The sequence below is a fragment of the Coccinella septempunctata genome, chromosome 9 (assembly GCF_907165205.1).
Source record: "Coccinella septempunctata chromosome 9, icCocSept1.1, whole genome shotgun sequence".
Taxonomy (NCBI): Eukaryota; Metazoa; Arthropoda; class Insecta; order Coleoptera; family Coccinellidae; genus Coccinella; species Coccinella septempunctata.
The window spans coordinates 13,891,844-13,915,434 of NC_058197.1; the positions used below are offsets into that span (position 1 = coordinate 13,891,844).

The 23,591-nt window shown below is 38.1% G+C and overlaps 2 protein-coding genes across 2 annotated transcripts in view; one reads left to right on the forward strand and one right to left on the reverse strand.

Annotated features, from left to right (window-relative positions):
• Nucleotides 1–23,591, reverse strand: part of LOC123320929 — a 191,412-nt gene that overhangs the window by 69,995 nt on the left and 97,826 nt on the right. The window contains exon 6 of the transcript XR_006538824.1: nucleotides 3,133–3,179. The gene's annotated coding sequence lies outside the window, so the exon portion shown is untranslated. The remainder of the gene's footprint in view (nucleotides 1–3,132; nucleotides 3,180–23,591) is intronic.
• Nucleotides 1–23,591, forward strand: part of LOC123320927 (calsyntenin-1) — a 125,412-nt gene that overhangs the window by 4,244 nt on the left and 97,577 nt on the right. The gene's annotated exons all lie outside the window — the stretch shown is intronic.

The following is a 23,591-nucleotide window of genomic DNA, read 5'->3' on the forward strand; positions in this document are numbered from 1 at the left end:
AAAAAAATTTGCCTAATACAGTGGAAGTTTGAAGTTTATATCTGGGAATAACCCTGGATAGTAAGTTCCCTTGGAATAAGCATATTGGGATTGCTCCTAGTAAAACAAAGAAGGTCTTGATGACGTATAGAAATGGTGTTAAAACTTGGGGATGTAACCCTAAAATACTGCGATGGATGTACGCCAAGATTGCGAGATCAATAATCACTGATGCGGCAATAGTCTGAAATGCCAAGGCAAGTACGAGGAGAACCCTCGGTAGATTACAAAGGCTAGTCTGCCTTTGCATGACTAGAGAGCTATTAGTGCGTGCCAAACTAGAGAACTAGAGATCATTACAGATCTTACACCCCTTCATCTTGTTATAGATAGATTAGCCCATGAGGCTATCCTGAGAACCATTCTAAGCTAAATTCTAAGTCCCTGAGATCATCCTAAGTTCCTAAGTGCCTGACCAGATGCAGCGACACAATACATTGCTCTGGCACAGCCTTCCCAAAGTACTACAGGGTGTATTTTTTTAACAAAAGGTAGAACTGGTCAAAATGAAGCGTTTCACTAAAACTCACCTATACAAAACTCTCAAAATGACAAAGTTGAGAAAAAAATTGAAAATGATTATACTGAAATAGATCCTAATACGACCCTTGACCGTTTGTTAGCTGAATTATCGCAAAGCAGTGAGAAAAAACTTATCTCCTGATTCGACCATATGGTTTCGTTCAGGATATTGGCTCGTTGGATATTTACGTGGTAATGAAAGTGGAAACTTAGGATGGCCGAATTATTCCCATTATTTTTAAGTGACTTACACGATTTTATGAAATGGCTCATTTCTATACCAACTGACAGAAGATACTTAGGACACAAGTAAAAAAATAGAATAATACTTCAAAATCACAATCTTCTTGTTCGAACATTCTAACAATCGTCGTAAAAATGGGATGAAATGGGGAAACATCCTAGCACATTTTCAACATAACTAACATAAGCACTTTCAAGAAACTGCCTCGATTTTCTACATTTTTTTTTACCGTAAATTGCACGATACAACGATAGGGAATACTCCTTCTGACGAAAATGATGTATTTTTTATGAAACATCTTTGAAACGTCACATTTTGAAATAACCATTTCAACCGTTTCCCAAAAAAAAATTATTTTAAGCACTTAAAAATGAAAAATAATAATGGGCAAAGAAATTTAAAGCGTTTCGATTCGATTGCACAAGTTGGCAACATCGACTGAAATATGCCTGGATAATAAAGGACAACAAATACACTATCTTGATGAGATAGACAAAGATGGCTGTCTATGAAGTCTTCGACGAACGAGGAAGGTCGTAAAATTTTATGGAATTTTTATGGCCGGTTGCAGTTGAAGCTCGCCAGTAAGTAGGCGCCTCTGAATCAACAGCTGTAATTTTATAAACAAGCTGATCGGACATTGTTCTTTTCATTGTCTGGTAGGCGCTGTTACCAAATGTAAACTCGGAACCAAGCGATTTAAATTTTAAAACCTCATATTTCAAGAATGATTTTGAATAGTTTCCGCGATGCATTTGAAAAAATCATGAATGAAACTCATAATTATTCAGTTTAAACTTGCATATGCAGTGATAACCCAAATTGAGGAGAATTCCCCATTATGATTCTCTCAAAAGTGACCTGATGCATCTAATCCGATGAACTTGGTACTGAACCATTCATTGTCCAGCCATATGTTTATGTTGTTGTTGTTTTTGAACTTCTAGGGGTTGTATCTCAGCCATCTTGGATATTTTATATAGACAACTTTTGGTTAAACGACATATTTTGAGTCACCCATACAGGGTGAGTCTCTAGTATCTCGAAACGAGGGTAGTGATGGATCAGGTGAAAATGCAATAACGGATGAAAAAACTGGCCAAATTAATGAACGTATCCAATGCCTCCGTATCATTTCGCTCGAGCAATAACGTGCGATCATGAAAAATGACCAAGAGTGTCGATTAGACCATTACTTAACGTCAAAAAAGCAACTGATGGCCCATTGCCCGTTGTGAGAAGTCAATCAGGCACAATTGAGAAACAGACAATGGCAACCTGCCCGAAATGGACTAGTCCTGTTTCCAGAACTAGCGTGACCGAGTCACGTGAGTCCAACTCCACCCATTCCTCCTCCAGATCATTATTTCTCATGTCTTCCAGACGGCAACGCTTCCAAACGGCGCTAGTTTCCACGTTTCGGCTGTATAGGGACGACACACATCAAGAGCTGTTTCGGGGTCGATGTAGCAGAGACCAAACAAGACAGGTACATGAACGGGAGGCATGTTTCTGCGACTCTATCTTTCCTGTCGGTGTCAGAGCTCGCTTCCTGGAGCTTTCGAGATTCGTTTTGAAAGGCGTCAGGTTGGATAATGAGGGCGAAAAGGGAAGGAGGTGAAGGACTATGGGGATAACCCTATTCGTACAACTATGTGAATTTTTGAAAACCTGCAGAACTGCACTTAACGATGGATAGATAGGTTTATTATTATAAACGTTTAAGAAAAATAGATAATCAAGGTCGAAATCTAAAAAAAATCGACCATCACCTTCTCAATGTTCGAAATCGAAAATTGTTATCGGTCATCATTGTCCGAGGCCCGAAATGTTATATCAGTTTAAAATGCTATTTATACATTTCAATGCGATGTTATGAATTAGTAGGTACGTATTTTTATTGCAGCAATTAATCTTGTTATGATGGTATTTCTGTCTGTGTTCGTTATTAATACCTAATTTAGATAACGGTAATCGTTCGGAACGTGATCCATTTCTGGTAATTTTATGAGTAATGGCAATGATAGGTGGGAGTTGGAAATATGTAGTTCCTTTATTTCGCGATTCCGATCAAATGAAAACGACTGTGATTATCTGACCTTCGTTAAAATTCAGTAGTAAAATTGTTGATGATGACGGAACGATGAATTTATTTCTGGGATAGACGATAGAGTCAATTTTTTCATCATATTGCTCCATCAGAAGATGTGCATTATAGTCCTGTGGCAAAATTAATGATTTGGCTGTCTAATGTTTATCTTTTTCAGATGGTTTTCAAACCTTAACCTTTCAAATTAGAAAAACGAATTGAAACATTTGGTACTTACGGTTTTTATTGTAGATTTAGAGGACATCTTCACATATCACCTCGAACCTATAAAATAAAAACTCTAATAAGTTTGAGCTACTGATCGAGAAATATCCAGTCATTATTGGACGAATTTAAACTGACTTTCTATAACATACATTCAGTTGTTTTCAGTACCATCTAAATGACCAGTAAAAAGGATCTACACAAAAGTTGGATTTGTTGCATACTATAGTTTGGATCGAGGTTTGGATAAAACTGATCGATAGAAAGCAACCAGATACTAATGAATTTCGTCTAGATTCAGATTAGTTTTCACTAGATCGAGCTTGAATAATTAACATATTCCTCCGTTTGATTCAACTGAGCCTTGGGGCACTACGGTCTTCATTTATATCCATTCTCGTCAATTTCTACAAAAATGTCTTGCTCTAGTAGAAATCTGATGAAATCAGTTGATGGGGAATTCTCCTCAATTTGGGTTATCACTGCATATGCAAGTTTAAACTGAATAATTATGAGTTTCATTCATGATTTCTTCAAATTCACCGCGGAAACTATTCAAAATCATCCTTCAAATATGGGGTTTTGAAATTTGAATCGCTTTGTACGGAATTTACGATTTGGCAACAGCGCATACAAAACAATGAAAAGAACAATGTCCGATATGCTTGTTTATAAAATAACAGCTAATGATCTACAGGCGCGTGCTTGCTGGCGATCTTCAACTGCAACCGGCCATAAAAATCCCATAAAATTTTACGACCTTCCTCGTTCGTCGCAGACTTCATAGACAGCCATCTTTGTCTATCTCATTAAGATAATGCATTTGTTGTCCTTTATTATCAAGGCATATTTCAGTCGATGTTGCCAGCTTGTGCAATTCTCACAAAACATTTTAAACTTTAAATACCCATTTTTATTTTTCATTTTTAAGTGCTTAAAATAATTTTTTTTTGGGAAATAGTTGAAATGGTTATTTCAAAATGTGACGTTTCAAAGATATTTCATAAAAATACTTCGTTTTCGCCAGAAGGAGTATTCCCTATTCTTTTCTGAAGAATACTGGGTGATTTGCTTGCGTGTTACAATCTGTGAGTCTTCGGCGATCGGCCAGCCCGAACAAACCTGATATACGAAATGAATAGACCGAAAGAACGAAACGTTAATCTAATAGGCTAAAAATCCGTTTGCCTAGCACGTAAACGTTATTCGGGCCGAAATTTCCCCGGTTTTTCCTTATCGTTATTCCGCAACCGTGGAGATTTTAGCGATTTTTCCTAATTTACGCGAGCGCAGCTTCCTGCGAAACTCTCTACGACGCCTCCCACCACCCTTCTCGTCCCTCTCGGATTTTTCCGCGTTGAATAATGGCGCATTATTCTGAGCATTTTCGATTACCCTCAACAATGGGATGCCTAATGATGATTTCGAATTAAGTTCTCAGCTTCCTTTTAGCGCCTCGGCCAGGATCTGAGACAATGCCTCCATATTTATGACTTAACGAGGATGGAAAATCGATGGGCCTTCAAGCTTTTCTACTAGAATTGTAAGCGCTGATGCTCACTGGTTCAGTAGGAAGCTCGGCATAGTCCGACACTTGATTTGTTTGAAGTATTTAATCTTGTCAGTTGATTTCTAGTTTTAGGACTCATTTCACATATCACTACCATAAATATGTACTCCTTCTGACGAAAATGATGTATTTTTTATTAAATACCTTTTAAACGTCACATTTTGAAATAACATTTCAACCGTTTCCCCAAAAAAATTATTTTAAGTACTTAAAAATGAAAAATAAAAATGGTTATTCAAAATTTAAAGCCTTTCGTTTCTATTACACAAGTTGGCAACATGGACTGAAATATGCGTTGATAATGAAGGACAACAAATACATTATCTTCATGAGATAGACAAAGATGGCTGTCTATGAAGTCTGCGACGAACGAGGAAGGTCGTAAAATTTTATGGGATCTTTATGGCCGGTTGCTGTTGAGGCTCGTCAATGGGTACGCGCCTTATGATGGCTGTAAATTAACAGCTGTTATTTTATAAACAAGTCATTGTTCTTTTCATTTTCTAGTAGACGCTGTTGCCAAATCGTAAACGAAGCAATTTAAATTTTAAAACCTCATATTTGAAGAATGATTTTGAATAGTTTCCGTGGTTCATTTGAAAAATTCATGAATGAAAAATTATTCATTTCAAACTTGCCTACGCTGTGATAACCCAAATTGAGGAGAATTCCCCTTTTTTTTATTCGCAAACTCATGTGCGTCATCATGATATGACAAGATACGTGACTTCTACACACCTTTATGGGTACTCATCTGTTTGCTGGCCTCGGCTACGTCGCCGTAGTCGCCAATTCCCTCAGCTCTGAAGTAGCGTTACTGATATCCTTTGCTTATCCGCTATTATTAAAATCACGTTCTCACTTCATTCGTTAAATACAGCAAATAACTGTTATTATCACGACACTTCTTATTAAATCGTGGGTTCACGAAAGTGACTCACTGTATCATAATGACGAGAGCGGACGAAATGAGTTTGCAGACAAAAATTCTTGCCTTCAAAAACATCCTTTGGAAATTAGTACGTAATATGTCAGTTCGTGAAAAGGTTGACGAAAAAAAAAATTTGTCGACCACAGGAACGATCATTTCAATTTCAAAAGATCCGTGTGATTTTCAAACATCGCATGAGACGCTGTATATTTCGTAAAACGTTCCGTTAGCCTCAAAAGATGTATGCCTGAAGGTTGATCCAATTACTTTGCTTCTAACCTTCAGACCCTGTACAAACGTTATTCGATAAATTATTCAGACACAAACAGGGAGCTACAAAAAGGGGAGGGTTCCAGAGGCAAAGTGCTCCATCAAGTATATTTTAAAATTTTACTCATATCTGGGGAATAATGAACTTTCCGAGTAAACACTAAAAGAGAGCAGCCAGCATCCAGCTCTCATTGTTTTTTTTTCCTGGGGAATCCTCAAAACTTGAGAATTGATTTCTCTTTTTCATTGTTGGAAACGAACTAAAGAAGAACGATAATATCTACTAATGCAGGGTCTTTCGCTCGGAAAGTATTTGTCAGAATGTTTTTATTACATGAATTATAGCGGTAATAACGATGAATCTCAGATTTCATATGGTGGTATATTTTATGGTATTTCAATACTGGAAAAATGAGAGATTTTATTATCCAATCCTGGATTTATTGTTATATCCACTTATATGGGAGCAACAGAAATCTGAACATTCATGAAAATTGCTACGCTTTTTCACATCTGCTTGCCTCTTACTGTTATATAACGGAAGATATTAGGCCATAAAGCATATAATGTTATAAGAACAATAAGAAACTGAACTCATTTGCTCTGTACTGGGTGAAAATCTACAAGGAATTGAATCATATTTTCACTTTGATAATTTTTTTACAATAATCATTCGATAAACTGTATTACCCTCAAATGGAATCGTACTCAATGCCGAACAACAAAATACTAGAGATTAAATGGAATGACGTTTTCAAAAAAAGTATCACCCTGTAGACTCCTTGAACGATTGTTATCATCATTTGATTTGAACTCCAAAAAATACATAATCCCCTAAGTTTGATCAGAATATATCGGAAACTACAAGAGTTATGATCAGAAAACGAAAAAAATTGGAAACCTACAACACCCTGTAGCTGTATTTGTAATATGAAGAGTTTGCAAACCTACATTCATCTGATATTTTTGTCATGGAATGAAACATTATATCGACCGTTCAGTTATTTCAGGAAAAAATTGATCCACACCATTATCGAGAATAGCGTATAGGTGACAATACTGAACCCTGAGGGACGCCGGTGTTTGAACTGGAACGGACGGAATTGAAACCATCCATGACCACGTGAATTCTGCTTTTCTCATACTGACTTGGGTTTGTTCAAATTTGGGTTTGGCAAACGTCCAAAATCTAATTTTTTGATGTATTTTTTTGAGCTTTTCCGATCCGTCTCCAGAGTGTTAACTTGAAAAGGTTTTTCACCCACTGAATCAGCTGATTTTACCCCTCGTCGCACAGCAAATTATTATATACAGGGTGTATTCGAAGGTGAGGCTTTTTTTCAACAGGAGGTAGAACTGGTCAAAATCAAAATAAAGCATTTCACAAAAAAAAACCCATACAAAACTTTCAAAATGACAACGTTTAGAAAAAAATTCAAAATGATTACTGAAAAAGATCCTAATACGACCCTAGATCGTTTGTTAGCTGAATTATTCCAAAAGCAGTTCTTTTAGGATATTGGCCTGTTCGATTTTTACGTGGGAATGAAAAGGGAAACTTAGGATTGCCGAATTTTTCCCAATATTCAGTAACTCACACGATTTTATGGCATGGCTTATTTCGATACCAACTGACAGAAAACGACTCAGGACACAAGTGTAAAAAAATTCAATATTTGGTCAAAATCTCACCAGTGAAATTGGTCTAACTTATTCACTAATTTTTTCACAATGGGCATCATAATCTTCTTGTTCGAACACTCCAACAATGGTCGTAAAAATTAGATGAAATAGGGTAGCAATAATAGCACTTTGTCAACATAAGCATTTTCAATGAACTGTCTCAATTTTCTACATTTTTTTCACCATAAATTGTACGATACCACAATTATTTCAAGTAACCTGATCTCGGACCTGAAGCAACTAACATAATCTGATAAACTCGGCAAAGAATGATTCATTGTCCAGCCATATGTTTGTTTTGTTTCGTTTTTCCGATGTCACCTTGTGCAGTCTCGTACTTTTGTACGAAATTTTGTCGACCTTCTAGGGGCTGTAGCTTAGTCACTTTGAATATAATATTTTATGTAGACAATTTTTAGTTGAATGACTTATTTTGATGACTTCTAACTTCTGTCAAGAAAAGGCCTCACCTTTGAAAACTGTATACAGTGTGAGTCTTTGACTCGTACAGATAGTTTATCAGTAGATTCGAAAGAAACACTTTTTTTCCTTACCATTTTCTCCTAAACGTCTCGGTTTAAAAGATACATGCTGTTGAAAAGCCATAAAAAAAAATTTGTTCTATCTCACAAACGGTTTTGTTGATTGAAATTAATTTCGGACTATTGTTTTTCATTTATTTGATGAATCTCTTCCGAACACAAGATATCACCCACGCCTTCCAGTTTTCTCATTAGACCATCACGTACCATGAAAATACTAAAAATTCAAAGAACTCAACTTTAGAAACCAATCTGGACGCTATCTAATGAATATTTGAACGTTTGGTAAAATAATTTTTTTTTTATTTTCTCGTATAATGCGCTGTTTGAAAAAAATTGTATACTTTGGCTGAATACAATCCTGTTCAAAAGATCCACAGATCTGTAGTGTCACAGATTTACCAAGTTATTCTGAAGGTAATTTTGTTTTTCCACGGGTGGCAAAGTTCATTATGAAAACTAAAAATGGCTATATCTTTTTATCAGGGGCGAATTGGAAAAAATGGTATAGGAAAAAAGCGTTTTTTTTGACCTCGAGAATCTACTGTTGAAATATTTGTATGAGTCAAAGATCCACCCTGTATTATTATACAGGGTGTCCGGGAAAATGTGGAAAATTTCTCGTATTCAGGTAGAACATAAAAAGATAACATGACAAGTTCTTATAAATTTTTTTCCTAGTGGCCCTCCCTACGGAGATACGGCCTCCTAAAAGACGCTACTGGAAATTCATTTTACTGGAATAAATTTTAAATTGCTTAATATAATTCATTGAAAATTTGATATGATAAACAGTAGTAAGGACCTCTTGAAATACTGCCCTCAAATTTAAATTAGCTTATTTAGTTTACCAGGGGTGGACTAGGTTGTTATTTCTTTATTTGTTTTATGTGTTGTGTGAATACGAGAGATTTCCCACATTTTCCCGGACACAGGACACCCTGTATATACCTACAAACTCCATGATACTCATTAAGCCAGTAGTATTCCCACCATCAACACGTTTCGAATAACGGCCGATCCGGCAATCCGCCCCACGTTTGTAAAATATATCGCGCAGCGTTTCCCGCTGATCCCGACGCGCTTCCCCCAATACAGTCAATTCGCCCACTACCCCGCCTGGAATTACCCAATCCGTCCTCGGTTCCGGACGCGAAACGGCCATAGGCGTCGAGGAATTTAATTTCGAGGCGACGGGAACGCGGTCATTAAACGTGCGACGCTGATCCGGATATTTACGTCGCGCGAAACAATGGCAAAACTCTGGGGGGGGGGGTGGAACGCGATACGAGGGGTAGGGCAGGGACGACGAGAAGAGAAGACCTCGATTTTTGAATTATGCCGGGGTTTTTCTTGCGCGACCCCGGCCCAAGGCTATATAGAGGGTGCCTTTGTGGATGTGTAGTCACGACATCGCGCATCGAAGGGAGAAATGAAGGTTCCTTTGTTCGAGTGCAATTGTATATTGTAGAATTGGATATTCGGGCTCACTTCGAATGGGAGTCGGCTTTCAGATGAAGATCGGGAAATGAGAGGAAATGTAGCGTTCGAATTGGCGTTTATGACTTCTTCGATCGACCTTGAAATTCGACAGGTTACATTGTCAGGGTCAAGAGGAGGGTGGGGTAAGCTATAACGTCTCTACATCGAACATGGACCATCCTGCACTTGTGCAGTTCTTCATGCCATGATAAAGAAGGGTCTACACCGTTTTAGTGGTCAGTTCTAAAAGAGAAAACGAATATCTTACGTCAGAAATCACTAATTTATATGGGGTTTTCATTATAATTCAATTCAATCAGTTCGTTATCTCGGAAAGTCGACGAATCTTTTATTTGTCGAACGGAAAAGAAAATAAAATTTTTTTTCATTGAAGAACAAATATTCATTCATGTTATTAACTTTCCGAGGTGCAATCATCCCTTCTACGAATTTCCAGATGAAAACATTCCTCGAAAAGTCTCGGCATTGGCTACAATTCGTATCCTGGTGGAATTGAAAAAAGATGTCTGTTAAGTGCTGCCATCTTCTCGACGAAAGTGGAATCTATGTACTGTAATATTCGTAACTTCTACTTATCGTCCAAGTGTTCTGGCAACACCCCACATACTGGTAGTCTTTCCCCCTTTACGCCTTATACGGATGGCAAAAAGTCCCGTGGTATAAACTCTTCTTAAGCTTCAATTTTGATAGCACATGTGATGATCTACTGTTTCGTTGTACCCTGTTTTTTCTGGAGATGCCTCTGGCGCTGTGTGGTCCATATGAATTGTTGCAGATTACACTGGTGCATAATTTTATATTTGAAATTCTGTAAGATGTTTGTTGATATAATTGATTGTAATTATTGTAATATAAGTTACATTCCTTTCACCAAATTCGTTTTGAAATAACTTCTTTCTAGGTGTTCATCGTTTTTGAGCATTTTGTGGTCTATTTGTAGCCCGTTTCATGTAGTTTATCACCTAGCGTCGAGTATGCAGGAATTTGATTTGAAGTCATATTTCCTCTCAGAAAAGAGCTATTGGCGTGAATTAAAAAAGAAATTGTTAAGAGAGAATCAGGCTTCAAAAACTCATTTGAAAGCCTATCATTACGTCACTAATTACCTCCACAAGGTGTTCAGAAATTCAGAGGAAATTGCATTTACATCGGATTTCATAAAACTTTGATTGTCCGATCAACGATTTGACAGTCAATCGATCTCTAAAACCTAGTCATTTCTGAATATATTGAAGAAGTAGTAATTAAGACTAATTGAATGGAGGTATGAACATCATAATTTGCTGCTAGAATGGTATTCTGAATGATAATGACTGAATTATCGATTGAAAACAAATTGACGTATATTCGTCGATCAAGCGTTGATTCCCCGATCAAGCTTTATGAAACCCGGGGTGAGTGGTTGTAACATGTATGTATCATGTATACCATGTATACCTGTTTACCATCAAATTCATTCGAATTCAATTTCTTCAGACTCGATATCAGGTGATAAACTGGATGGAATAGGCTACAAATAAACAACAAAGTGATCAACATCGATGCACACATTAAAAGTTTATTTTGAACTGAATTCGGTGAACATTTTGTTTGTCCGATTTGTAAAATTGAAATAATCTTTATATTTTCTCGAATTCATTCATCCATTCATTGCTGTATCCCGTTACCGGGAATAAATCTTCAAAAAGAAGAAGAAAAAAAAAAACAAAAAAAAAAAAATTCGAACAGACTTGCAACTTCTTAGCAGCAATATTCTCGAATATTGCGCCGTTTTCGAACATTTGATGTCCAAAAATAAAAAGCATCTGTGAAATTGGAGAAATTTGCTACTTCGGCTGAATACAACTCTATTTAAAAGATTCACACATGTGTATTGTCACAGATTTAGCTATCTATTTGCAAGGTAATTTTCTAGGGGTGCCACAGCTCAATACGAGAACTCAAAATGGCTATATCTTTTTATCAGGGCCGAATCGGAAAAATGGTATAGGAAAAAAGCGTTTCTTATGACCTTAGGAAACTTGACTGTTGAAATATTTGTTCTAATCAAAGAGCCGCTGTTTCGTTTTCAAGGGCCCACTCTGTATATGAATACTTCACCAAGCTTCCTGACGATTCTCGAGTATTCCAGAGAGGACAGGGACGTACTCAGAGCAATTTGTAACATTACATTTCATTGATTATCTTGATCCTATACAAGTTTGTTCACAGGAAACACATTTTCGATAGAATTACACTTCTCCAGTTCATAAACAACTCATTGTTTTTGATTCGGTTATCGACAAGTGGAAAATTCCTTGGTCCTTTTCTAATAATAGGCTTTTTTTCTCTGTTTCTGCGGGTGCATTGGAGTAAAGTTCAATTTAGCTTCCATTATTGCAGCCGGAGAGCTTAACATGTCTTCTGTATCGCCTTGACAAAAATCTTTCGAATTGTCTTCAATTTATGTCGGATTTTCTTCACCTAATCTGAAGTAGGACGAACGTAAGGAAGGAAATGTCGATGCTAGACTCTAAGATCTTCGATATTTAAGACTTCTTATCTTTGTTAGCACAACCTACATAACATTATTTCTTGTTTCAGGTGAGTCATCGACCTACAGCACATTAGGAAATGCCCAAGATGTTTGCATCGCTGTAATAAAATCCTAGTTCCCATCGATAAACCCACTCAGAAGAGAGCTTTTCCTGAAGCCGCCGAATAGGAGAAGAATTCCGTCCTCGCTAAATAAATTTGGATACCGAACCGTCTACAAAGGGAAGAAGGTTGAATCAAATATTTGCCGTGCCTCAGACCCATACTTTATCCTGATTTATGAAACAAAAATTTCCATGAGAACGCGCCAAGACCAGAATAAGGTTATAAATTGCCGCGCGGGAAAGCAAGTAACACAACTACAATTTCCTTTTCGACTTGATAAATGTACCGTTCAAGCTTCTTGGCCAGCTCGATAAAATCGATTCCGAAGTTGGAAGTTCCCGAAAACCAGTTAGGGATTTTTCATTGGACGATATGTGTCCGTAACGAGCTGTGAAGTTTTGTTCGGCGGGATTTATACGCGGTTTAGCTGATACCAACTGGAAAATGTCGCAACTCGTACGTTTTTTTCGTGGTGGAAACTTCAGGTCCTGGTAAAAGCAAGCGTATGTCTAATACAAATAAATAGTTGGGAAATATTTATTTTCCTTACTAGTGTAGTAAGTGATACATTTCCGACTTCTGACAGAAAAGACTCAGGACACAAGTGTGAAAAACAGAATAATATGTACTTCAAAATCTCACCAATAAAATTCGTCTATATTATTCACGATTTTTTTCACAGTGGGCATCACAACCGTCTTGTTCGAACATTCCAACAATCCTCGTAAAAATGGGATGAAATAGGGAAACATCATAGCACTTTTTCAACATAACTAACATTAGCACTTTCAAGAAACTGCCTTGATTTTCTACATTTTTTTCACCCTAAATTGCACGATACAACAACTATGATTCTCTCGAAAGTGACCTGATGTATCTAATCCGATGAACTTGGTACTGAACCATTCATTGTCCAGCCATGTGTCCATGCCGGAGTCACCTTCCACAGTCCCGTACTTGAAATTTGGTGAAATTTTATCGAACTTGGGGTTCCTTAGCCAGCGAGACGCGTATATCCCAGAAAAATCATCCTAGACCTAAATGTGATAAATATTCTAAGAAGTCAACATTTCATTGAACTGGGGCAACCATCCGGTCTTGACGATTTTTTGACTGACACCCCATCTTTTTGGGAAGTTGATCATCCTCCTACATCTGAATTCTGATTTGCCGTCAGCTAAAAGCTTCCCCTATTTTTCAATTTCTGCGTTAGATTCATCGAAGTTTCTCGGAATAGGTACTCTCTAACTAGACCTTTTCACTACTCCCCAGAAACTCTGTGAAAATACAGGGTGTATGTGAAGATGAGGCTTTTCTTTCAACAGAAGGTAGAACTGGTCAAAATGAAGCGTTTCACCAAAAATCACCTAACTAAACTTTCAAAATGACAAAGTGGAAAAAAAATTGAAAATTATTACTGGAATAAATCCAAATACGACCATAGACCGTTCGTTAGCAGAATTATCGCAAAGCAGTGGGACAAAACTTATCTCCTGATTCGACCATGTGGTTTGGTTTAGGATATTGGCTCGTTAGATATTTACGTGGTAATGAAAATGGATACTTAGTACTGCCGAATTGTTGTCATTATTTGTTAGTAACTCACACGATTTTATGAAATGGCTCATTTCGATGACAACTGACAGAAGAGATTCAGGATATAAGTGCAGAAAACAGAATAATACTTCAAAACCTCACCCGTAAAATTCGTCTAAATTATTCACGAATTTTTTCACAATGGGCATCACAATCTTCGAACATTCCAACAATCGTCGTAAAAATGGTGTGAAATGGGGAAACATCATAGCACTTTTTCATCATAACCAACCTAAGCACTTTCAAGACACTGCCTCATTTTCTACATTTTTTTTCACCCTAAATTGCATGATACAACAATTATGATTCTCTCAAAAGTGACCTGATGCATCTAATCCGATGAACTTGGTACTGAACCATTCATTGTCCAGTCATATGTTTATGTTTTGTTTAGTTTTTGCGATGATGAGTTCAACCTTCTGTGAAAAAAAAAAGCCTCACCTTTGAAAACACCATGTATATGCAGCACGTATGGTGTTACCAACTTCAAATCATATTATATATATCAAAAACAAGCGGACAGAAGGCTAACTCGCATTTTTTATTGAAGTTGTGGATATGGAATTGAATGTACCTTTTTTACGGGAATGCGGCATGATGAAAGTACACGTTAAAAGGGGTAAAGCAAAGCCAACTCCAAATAAAACGGTGCGAGCACACAAACGAATTTTATCATTTTCATCACCCCCTTTGGCCCATTTGTCTTTCGAAATGATGCCGCGGACGAAAAACGCTTCAAGCTATAATTCAACTCTTCGTAAGTTCTCGCCGGAATGCAAACTGAGAGAAATAAAATTATACTGCAACAACGGCGATTTTAAATCACAACTGTGTATAGCGTGTCGTTCCGGAAGGGAAACGCTCCGGTTAGGAAGAAACAAATTAATTCGGTAAATCACTCAAATAGGTCGATTACGTTCTCTGCGGAAATTTATAATTTTCGAAAACTGACATTTCATTTCGAAGGGAAGGTATGCTTCCGATTTTACTTGAACCATATTCAGCCTCTGTAGAATTTTTTTTTTTTTTTTGTGTAGCAGGGGGAAAATCTGAAAGTCAGACGAACCACCCTCTCCTGAGGGAGAACAAGTGTGGGGTTTCTCACTCTTCTGAGCTCGAGACCCACTAAAAACCCTTAACTGCTTCTTGAATTTTGGTTCCGAGCATTTGCCTATAAACCGTTCATCTCTCAGTCGGTTTTCTTCTCGCACACTATCGTGCTGGGATTTATGTGTTTATCCTCTATTGGATCAACACTTTATTGAATTTCTCAATACGTTTCTGTTGTTATTTTAATCTCTTTTTAATTGATCTCTTGGTCTCCTTCGGTAAATTTGCATTCTCCTTTTGTCTTCCTCTGGGTCGTAGTCCACTAGTCTCCTGAGTTCTTGATTCGGATGGTTTTTCGCTGTTTCGAATAATTTCTCTGCTTTTCTGTTCATGAATTCCGTTATGGTTTCATATTTTAGGTCCCTATAAATCTGTCTATTCCTGACAAACCAAGGTGCATCTATTGCACATCGAAGCAGCTTGTTTTCAGTGGCCTGAATTCTTTTGATATGGCTCTTTGCTGCGAAACCCCAGGCAACTGATCCATAAGTCAGTTGAGGCCTAGCAACGGCTTTGATTATCTTCAATTTTGTCTCTTTCGACATGTGGCTTCTTCTTCCTATTAAAGGGTAAAGTCTATTCATCGCTGCTTTCGTTTTGTCGATTGCTTGTTTGATATGACTTTTCCAAGTAAGTCCTTTGTCAAGCGTTATTCCTAAATATTTGGCTTCATTTTTCCAGTCGATTTCTTCGCCGTCAACTTCTAGATTCGTTGTGGGTCGCAGTCTTCTCGTCTGTAATAATATTGCTTGGCTCTTTTGTCCATTGAGTTTGATTTTCCACTTTATGCACCAGTCATTTGTTTCGTCAATCGTTTCTTGTAGAACTCGTTCTATTACTTCTGGGTTGCGGTGTCGAGTTGCTATGCCTGTGTCGTCAGCATATAACGTTAGCATGGTTCTTGGATTCTTCGGAATATCGTGAATGTATATGTTGTACAGAAGTGGCCCAAGTACTGACCCTTGGGGTACTCCGGCCTCTATATCTCTTGTTGTGGAGCATTCTCCTTCCACTTTCACGTAAAATCTTCTATTTTTGAGATAATTCCGGATCAACTTGCATATTTTGATCGAATATCCAGCACATCTCATCTTGTATATTAATCCTTCATGCCATACTCTGTCGAATGCTCTGGCGACGTCTAGTAAAACAAGACCTGTAGCTTGTTTATTTTGGAATCCCTCTGTAATGTATTCTGTGAGCCTTAATAATTGTTGCTCTGTTGAACGCTCTCTTCTGAATCCGAACTGTTCTGGTGGTATTAGTTTCAGATTTTCGGTTTCCTCATTTAGCTTCGTGGCGATAATTCTTTCTACTACTATTCCTAACGCCGACAGTAGACTTATCGGTCTATAGTTTTGTGGGAACTTCTTCTCTTTGAATGGTTTATTGAACACTATGACTTCCGCTGTTTTCCATTTTTCTGGGTAGTGTTCTGTCCTCATAATTCCATTCGTCTTTAGAATAGCATAAGTCCTGTCCTCCACCTATCCTAGGACAGCAATTTTCAGTCTTTTTGAGGGCATCCAATCTCTTTCTCATTTCTGACCCCAATATTTGGAAATTTCGCATTCGATTTCATATACCTACACTGCAATGCAGACATCAAAAACGATGTGCAAGGGAAAACTAACTTTTCCGCAATTCGCTAGGAAATTTTGACATTCCAGACAAAATTTCCGCGGTCCAGGTTGACCAGGAGGGCTGCAGGCCCGAGCCATAGCTGACAACCTACCTAGGTAGGTACTCGTAGGTAAAGCGATATTCCTGGACTGTGTGTGGCTAAGTTAAGGCGCAAGCCAAGACATCACAGTCATTCAGGAGTGTTAGCCTTCTCTTACCCGGTAAACGATGTACTTTTTGGCAAGGCTTCCCTGACCATAAATTCAATCTTTCAGTTTTTGCTGCCTGAGAAATATTCCTGAGAATCAAAGTTGTTCAATATACCTAGCTCTGAACATAACTTGGTTATAAGCAACGTTCTGGACCATTATAAATCGCATTATAACCTGGTCATAATAATATTATACTTGTTCGAAGTTGGAGTTGTTGAATTAGGAACGGAACACTTCCAAGAGTAGACTCGACAAAAGGTAAACTCGCCAAGATCTAATTCCCCTTCATATCAAGCCGCTTTCGTGCTCCGTAAAATCGTTTCAACGCCAAACAAATCCAAAATCGTGTTTGCATCACCTCCAGTTTCTCACACGAGAAGTTCAACGATATTCAAGAGTGCTCCCGCTATACAAAACACACTGCCAACTTTCTACACACGCCGTTGCGCTGGCTGTCTCCGAGCTTCTTAGACCGTCCTCCGTCTCTAGATCGTATATGCAAATGAGATAAACACCGGGCTAATACACTCGAGAAAGAACTCAATTTATGCACACCCACTAATAAGGAACATGACGACAAGTCATTAATTCGATGACTTGTCTGCGGAGTGGGTGTGTTTACGAACGTTCTATAGTTCAAAGGGGTTTCGGAGCGTCTTTAGATGAGGGTAAGTTTTAGACGATCGCGTAATTAGGAAGTTCGTGGTTTGCTACGTCGATGATGACGCATCTCGCGGTGTAATATCGACTTTTTCGAAAAGTTTATGGAAGACAAAGTTCGCATACAGATTCATTAACGGCCATCAACACTGATTGTGGTACGTGAACTTTGCCCCATCCGACCCTCTAAGGAAAACTAGATAAACTCAACCGGTTTGGGAAATAAAATTTTACAGAAATTATTAATGCTTAAAAAAGATAGCACTCATCAACCAGTCGATACCATCCTCCGGTTGAGATGTGTTACACTGCAGTGTACTGATGTGGGACAATAATCCTGAAGCCGGTCTACAGTTTGTGTATATATGTTTCAGCCTCTCTGAGAAGTTCTTCGCTGATTCATGATTAGAACCCATTAATTGAACGACAATTCTTTGAATTGTCGTCTTCATATCAGATAAATCTACTTTGTTGAGCGATAAAACACATTCACGTTGACATTGACATCTGCATAATGTGTGGACAAGACGTGGTGGCTAGTTTTTTGGCTGCCCGGATCTAAATCCCTGTATTGTGAATGAGTGGAGAGAAGTGTAGAAGAATTGAGACTCGCATAAAACGAGCTTGGAAAGTTGAGAAACTCGTGATAATATTGTTTCTTTATGTGTTCTCTCATCATTACGCCAGATACATCAAACTAATCGTTCGTCAAGGGATGTATTTTGATAGCGATTCTTTTCAGTAGAAGAAGAGTAGAAGTAACTATTATATAGCAGATGAATTCGGTGACCAATCGATGTCGAAGAATTCTTCATTCCACAAAGAATTACCTCTGGCCTGATGAATATTTAACGAATACTGCTTTATCTAGAACCCTCAGCTTGAATAAATCATCGAAAATTTCGTGCTAAGCCACACCTTGAGCTTTATAATCCTCAGCACACGAACAGTAATTCCACAACATTCGGTGTTGTTTGATCAATACCAACCTTAAGATATTCACATCCTCAACAGAACTTATGGGTGCTTTCGATTATACACAGTGTATAGTTACCAAGAGCCAAAATCACGTCATTTCATGCTGGATCAATTTTCACGATACATACGCCGATTTTTCATATGTAGATAATTCAAGATGTGAACCCCCATTCAAGCTTTTCAAATATTCATCATCCCCCACGAAATCTACAGGAACTTCTCCACCGCCGAGTGTGATTCATTCGGTTTTGAATGGGGAAAATTCTTGGGGAGTTAAGAGTGATAAGTCTTGTTGTGTGGTCTCTCTTTCCATGGAGATTCTTCATCGATTCAAGCCAGGACTCGCTGGATTATTCAGGCTCAAACTCATATTTTATGCTTAGTACAAGTGTACGTTAAGGTCGAGACCTTAGCGTTGGTGCCATTTTTACTTCTCGGAAGGGGACATTCTGCGCGTTTTTGTGGGAAATGGTTGGTGTGAAGGATATATTCGTCGATGAAAGATGTGGGTCATTTCTGCTGATATTTTTAAAGCAGACTGGTTTCTTGGACGTATCATCGGAATCACGGAATCAGACCAGATATTGTATACAAGGTGTACGTTGAAATAAGTGTTCCCTAAGAATAATCTTCTCGAAGTCGTGAAATGACAAGCTCCTCTGAGTTTTTCGGGATTTTATTGGCTTTGTGAGAGTGCATGACATCATGATATACGAGGATGTATTGAGAAATTCTTAGCCTACTATAGAACCAAACAAAATTTCAATGTCAAAATATTTTATTACTCAACATATTCTCATCTTAATTGGATACATTTATTTCTGCGAACCTGCAACGTCTCTAGATCTTTCAAAAAAAAATGTTTCTTCTTGCTCTGCAAGCCAGACCTCCACAGTTTTTATTGCCTCCTCGTTGGAAGAAAATTTACGACCTTTTAAACTTTTTTTCAGTTGAGGGAAGAGAAGATAGTCGGATGGAGCCAAATCTGGCGAATAAGGGAGATGTTCTAGTAATTCAAACCCTAAATCACGAATTTTTTGTATGGCAACATGAGATTTGTGTGCAGGGGCGTTGTCCTGCAAAAACAAAACACCTTTGGCTAGCTTTCCGAGTCTTTTCTCTTTAATAATTTCCCGTAGAGTGGTCAGTAATGTCGAATAGTAATCTCCGGTAATTGTTCTTTCCTTATCCAAAAAACCAATCAAGATTACTCCATAGCAATCCCAAAAAACTGAAGCAAGAACTTTTCCAGCAGATTTTTGGACACGAAACTTCTTAGGTCTTGGAGAACCAGAGTGTCGCCATTCCATCGATTGTTGCTTTGTTTCTGGATCGTAGAAATGTAACCAAGTTTCATTCATAGTAACAATTCGGTTTAAGAAGTCTACATCGGTTTCAAATCCAGCACAGATCGAACGCGATGCGTCTACCCTTGCACGCTTTTGGTCAACATTGGAACATTTGGGGATCCATTTTGCAGCAATTTTTCTCATGTCCAAATTGACGTGAATTCGTTCGTATGAAATATTCAGTGCTTCAGATATCCGTTTTAGCCCAATTCGACGGTCTGATAAAATCACGTCATGAACTGCATCGATATTTTCGGGGACTGACACAGAAACTGGCCTTTCCGATCGGTCATCACCTTAAATGGAAAATTTAACTCTTTTGAAGCCTGCAGTCCAATTTTTCACGGTCGCATTGATCACCAAGGGTATTAAGCATATCTTCGTAAATCTGCTCACCTCTTAACCCTTTTAAATACAGGTACTTGATGATGGCTCGATACTCCAATTTTTCGATTTTCACAATTTCGCTGGACATCTTCTTTCTTTTGATTTATTGCGTATTTCTGGTTTACTTTTTTTGAGTTTTAACACCACGCAAATGTTTCGCTATTATGATAGCATCTTCTGGAGGGTGAAGGTAAACGGTAATCTATTGGTATTTCCTACAGATTCGAATAAATGAAACCATCCAATTTACCCTTTTTTTATAGCAAAATAAAGTATACGCCCTAGCCTTTAGTTAAGCTAGTGACTAATAAATAACAGAAACCCATGGATACGAAAATAAGGAAGGGAAAGATAATCCCTACATATAAAATCAAGAAATACCGATGTGTATTTTCAAAAGCGCCTGCTTGTACAAGAAAAGCGATGGGGGAGAATGAAATATTGATGGGTTTCCTTCTCGTAAGGAATCCTCCAAATCCCAACTGAAGCGTTGACCCAAAAAATTACCCAGACGCTATCTGTACGCAGAAACTGAAAGGAAAAGAGCTCCCTTTCACGCACTTATGAAAAACTGCAAGCTCATGGGATCGACACAATTCTCTCTTGATTTAACTACTCGACTTTCGTAGCTGGCAGCACGTTCTGGGAAGGAAGAAGAAGAGAAAGGGGAGAGGAGGGGGCATTTTTACGGCGGCAGAGAATGAACTAATCTCGAATAAGGGTCTGCTTAATCATTCACGACCTTTGCTCCTGGGTCTTTGTAACGTACGGTTATTCAAATAAAACGTGAGAAGCCATTGTGGCAGAAGAAGAGAGGTTACTTTACGAAACGGTTTGTTCGACCTCTACTTCTAGGATCACTCGAGAGTATTCACTTCCCACTAGTCAGCATGATGAATATTTAGACGATTCATGGAAGAATGTATGGGGAGTCCGGGAGAGTTGAACCCCTTTTCAATCTGAGGCCACTTAGGTTGTATCTGTGAATGGTAGCAACTCATCTTTTTGCGTGAAGATATCATGCCCAAATAGGTAACGATAGTTGATTGTAGAGTGATGGTAAGATGAACATTTGGAGTACAGCAATGGGGAATTCTCCTCAATTTGGGTTATAACAGCATATGCAAGTTGAAACTGAATAATTATGAGTTTCATTCATGATTTTTTCAAATTCACCACGGAAACTATGCAAAATCATTGAAATAAGAGGTTTTAAAATTTAAATCGCTTCGTTTCTAGTTTACGATTTGACAACAGCGCCTACTAGAAAATGAAAAGAACAATGGCTTGTTTATAAAATAACAGCTGTTGATTTACAGCCATCATAAGGCGCGTACTCACTGGCGAGCCTTGAGAGCAACCGGCCATAAAAATCCCATAAAATTTTACGACCTTCCTCGTTCGTCGCAGACTTCATAGACAGCCATCTTTGTCTATGTCATCAGGATAGTGTATTTGTTTTCCTTTATTGTCAACGCATATTTCAATCGATGTTGCCAACTTGTGCAATAGAAACGAAACGCTTTAAATTTTAAATACCCATTTTTATTTTTCATTTTTATGTACTTAAAATAATTTTTTTGGGAAACGGTTGAAATGTTTATTTCAAAATGTGGCTCATGTCTCCCTTACCTATGGGAGAGTTGAATGAGGGGCGAGAGAGACTGGACCATGATTTTTTTATCAGGAAAAACATTGAAAGAAAACAATTTCCAATGACCAACGATTGTCTATGTCAAGGTTTTCATCATCAGATGTATCAGCGTATGGAATACATATTTTTTCACGGTCACTCTCACTTATTTCCGAGATGTTTTAAACTTTTTTGAACCTTTGCATATTTTTTAGATTCATTTATTTTGTTCAATTCTTTTTTGAAGCAAACTATTATCTAACCTCAGTGGGGGAAACTTGGACCACTGATTATGTCTCCTGACCATAGCATAGGTCAAGTCTCCCGCACTCCCTTTCAGTCTATTCAACAGATGTTTTCATGAAACTTCTACCACTATTATTAAAATGGCTCATCGTTTGTAAAACAATATTAATCAATGAAAGCAATGAAACTAAATAACACCAAGCACCTATTAATTTTTTCAGACAGTGTAACAAACAAAAATTATCCAATTTCTCACTTCCTAACAACAAAATCACTTTCAACCCTCTCACTCCCGAACTGCTTTGATGGCGGCCAAAATGAAGCCGCCACTAGTTGTACCTTGTTAAGAGTATGTCGCAAGCTATTTACGATACCGATAGCGCGAAATTTATATTGAAATATTTGAGGTGGGTCAAGTCTCCTACCCGAGCAAGTCTCCAGGACTCCCCCTACTATTATCATTGAAAACTTGGTGACCAAATGTTTCGAAAGTAACTCAATAACTACACCTTATTTCAACTGGTGTTCAATTTGGTATTAATCAAGTTCTTCCTCAAAAAACCCTCCAAGAACGAGCTCAGCTCGCGGATCACCCTGGAGTATCCACGGATATTTCCCCATCGTAAATCTTCAGAGATCGCCAGATAGTATACCGAGGAAGAATTAATAAAAATGAACCGTTCGTCTGAGATGTAAAACGGGGGAAACTGCGAAGAGGAAAAGAATCGGGTTGCCGAATAATTAGACCGGTAGCCGGCCAAGTCGTTCTGTCATTTCTCTCTCGCCGAAAATTATGTTTCTCCGCTTTTTCCCGGCAGTTTCGTTCCTTTGTCAGACGTGATAAAGGACGGGGATGAATATTCAGATGTTTCGTACTGTTTTCCCGGCGATTCATCCGGGTGGAAGGGGGCGTTTTTTGGGAGCTGGAGGAGTTATGGGAAACCCTCGTAATTCGATTCTGTTTCCGGCTATCCACTCCTGCATTTGAAACTTTTCGTTTCGATAAAATGTTGGATAGTCGGCATACAAGAAAATACCAGGAGCTGATACGAAAAGGTATAATATATGTACGAGGATGTATTGATATCTAGTTAGCCTAGACCAGTTCCACGCATAAAAAAAATATTGCGTTACCATAGCAACGAATACCACATTAGAAGTGTCAGTGTGAAGTTTGAGTACTTGTGAAGTCAAAAAAGTAACCCAGAGTTATGCAATAAATTAAAAGAAAGAAGATGTCCACCGAAACTGTGAAAATCGAAAAATTGGAGTAAAGAGCCATCATTAAGTACCTGTATTTAAAAGGGTTAAGAGGTCAGCAGATTTACGAAGATATGCTTAATACCCTTGGTGATCATTGTCCTTCGTATGCGACCGTGATAAATTGGACTGCAAGCTTCAAAAGGGGTAAATTTTCAATTGAAGATGATGACCGATCGGGAAGGCCAGTTTCTGTGTCAGTCCCCAAAAATATCGATGCAGTTCATGACATGATTTTATCAGACCGTCGAATTGGGCTAAAACGGATATCTGAAGCAC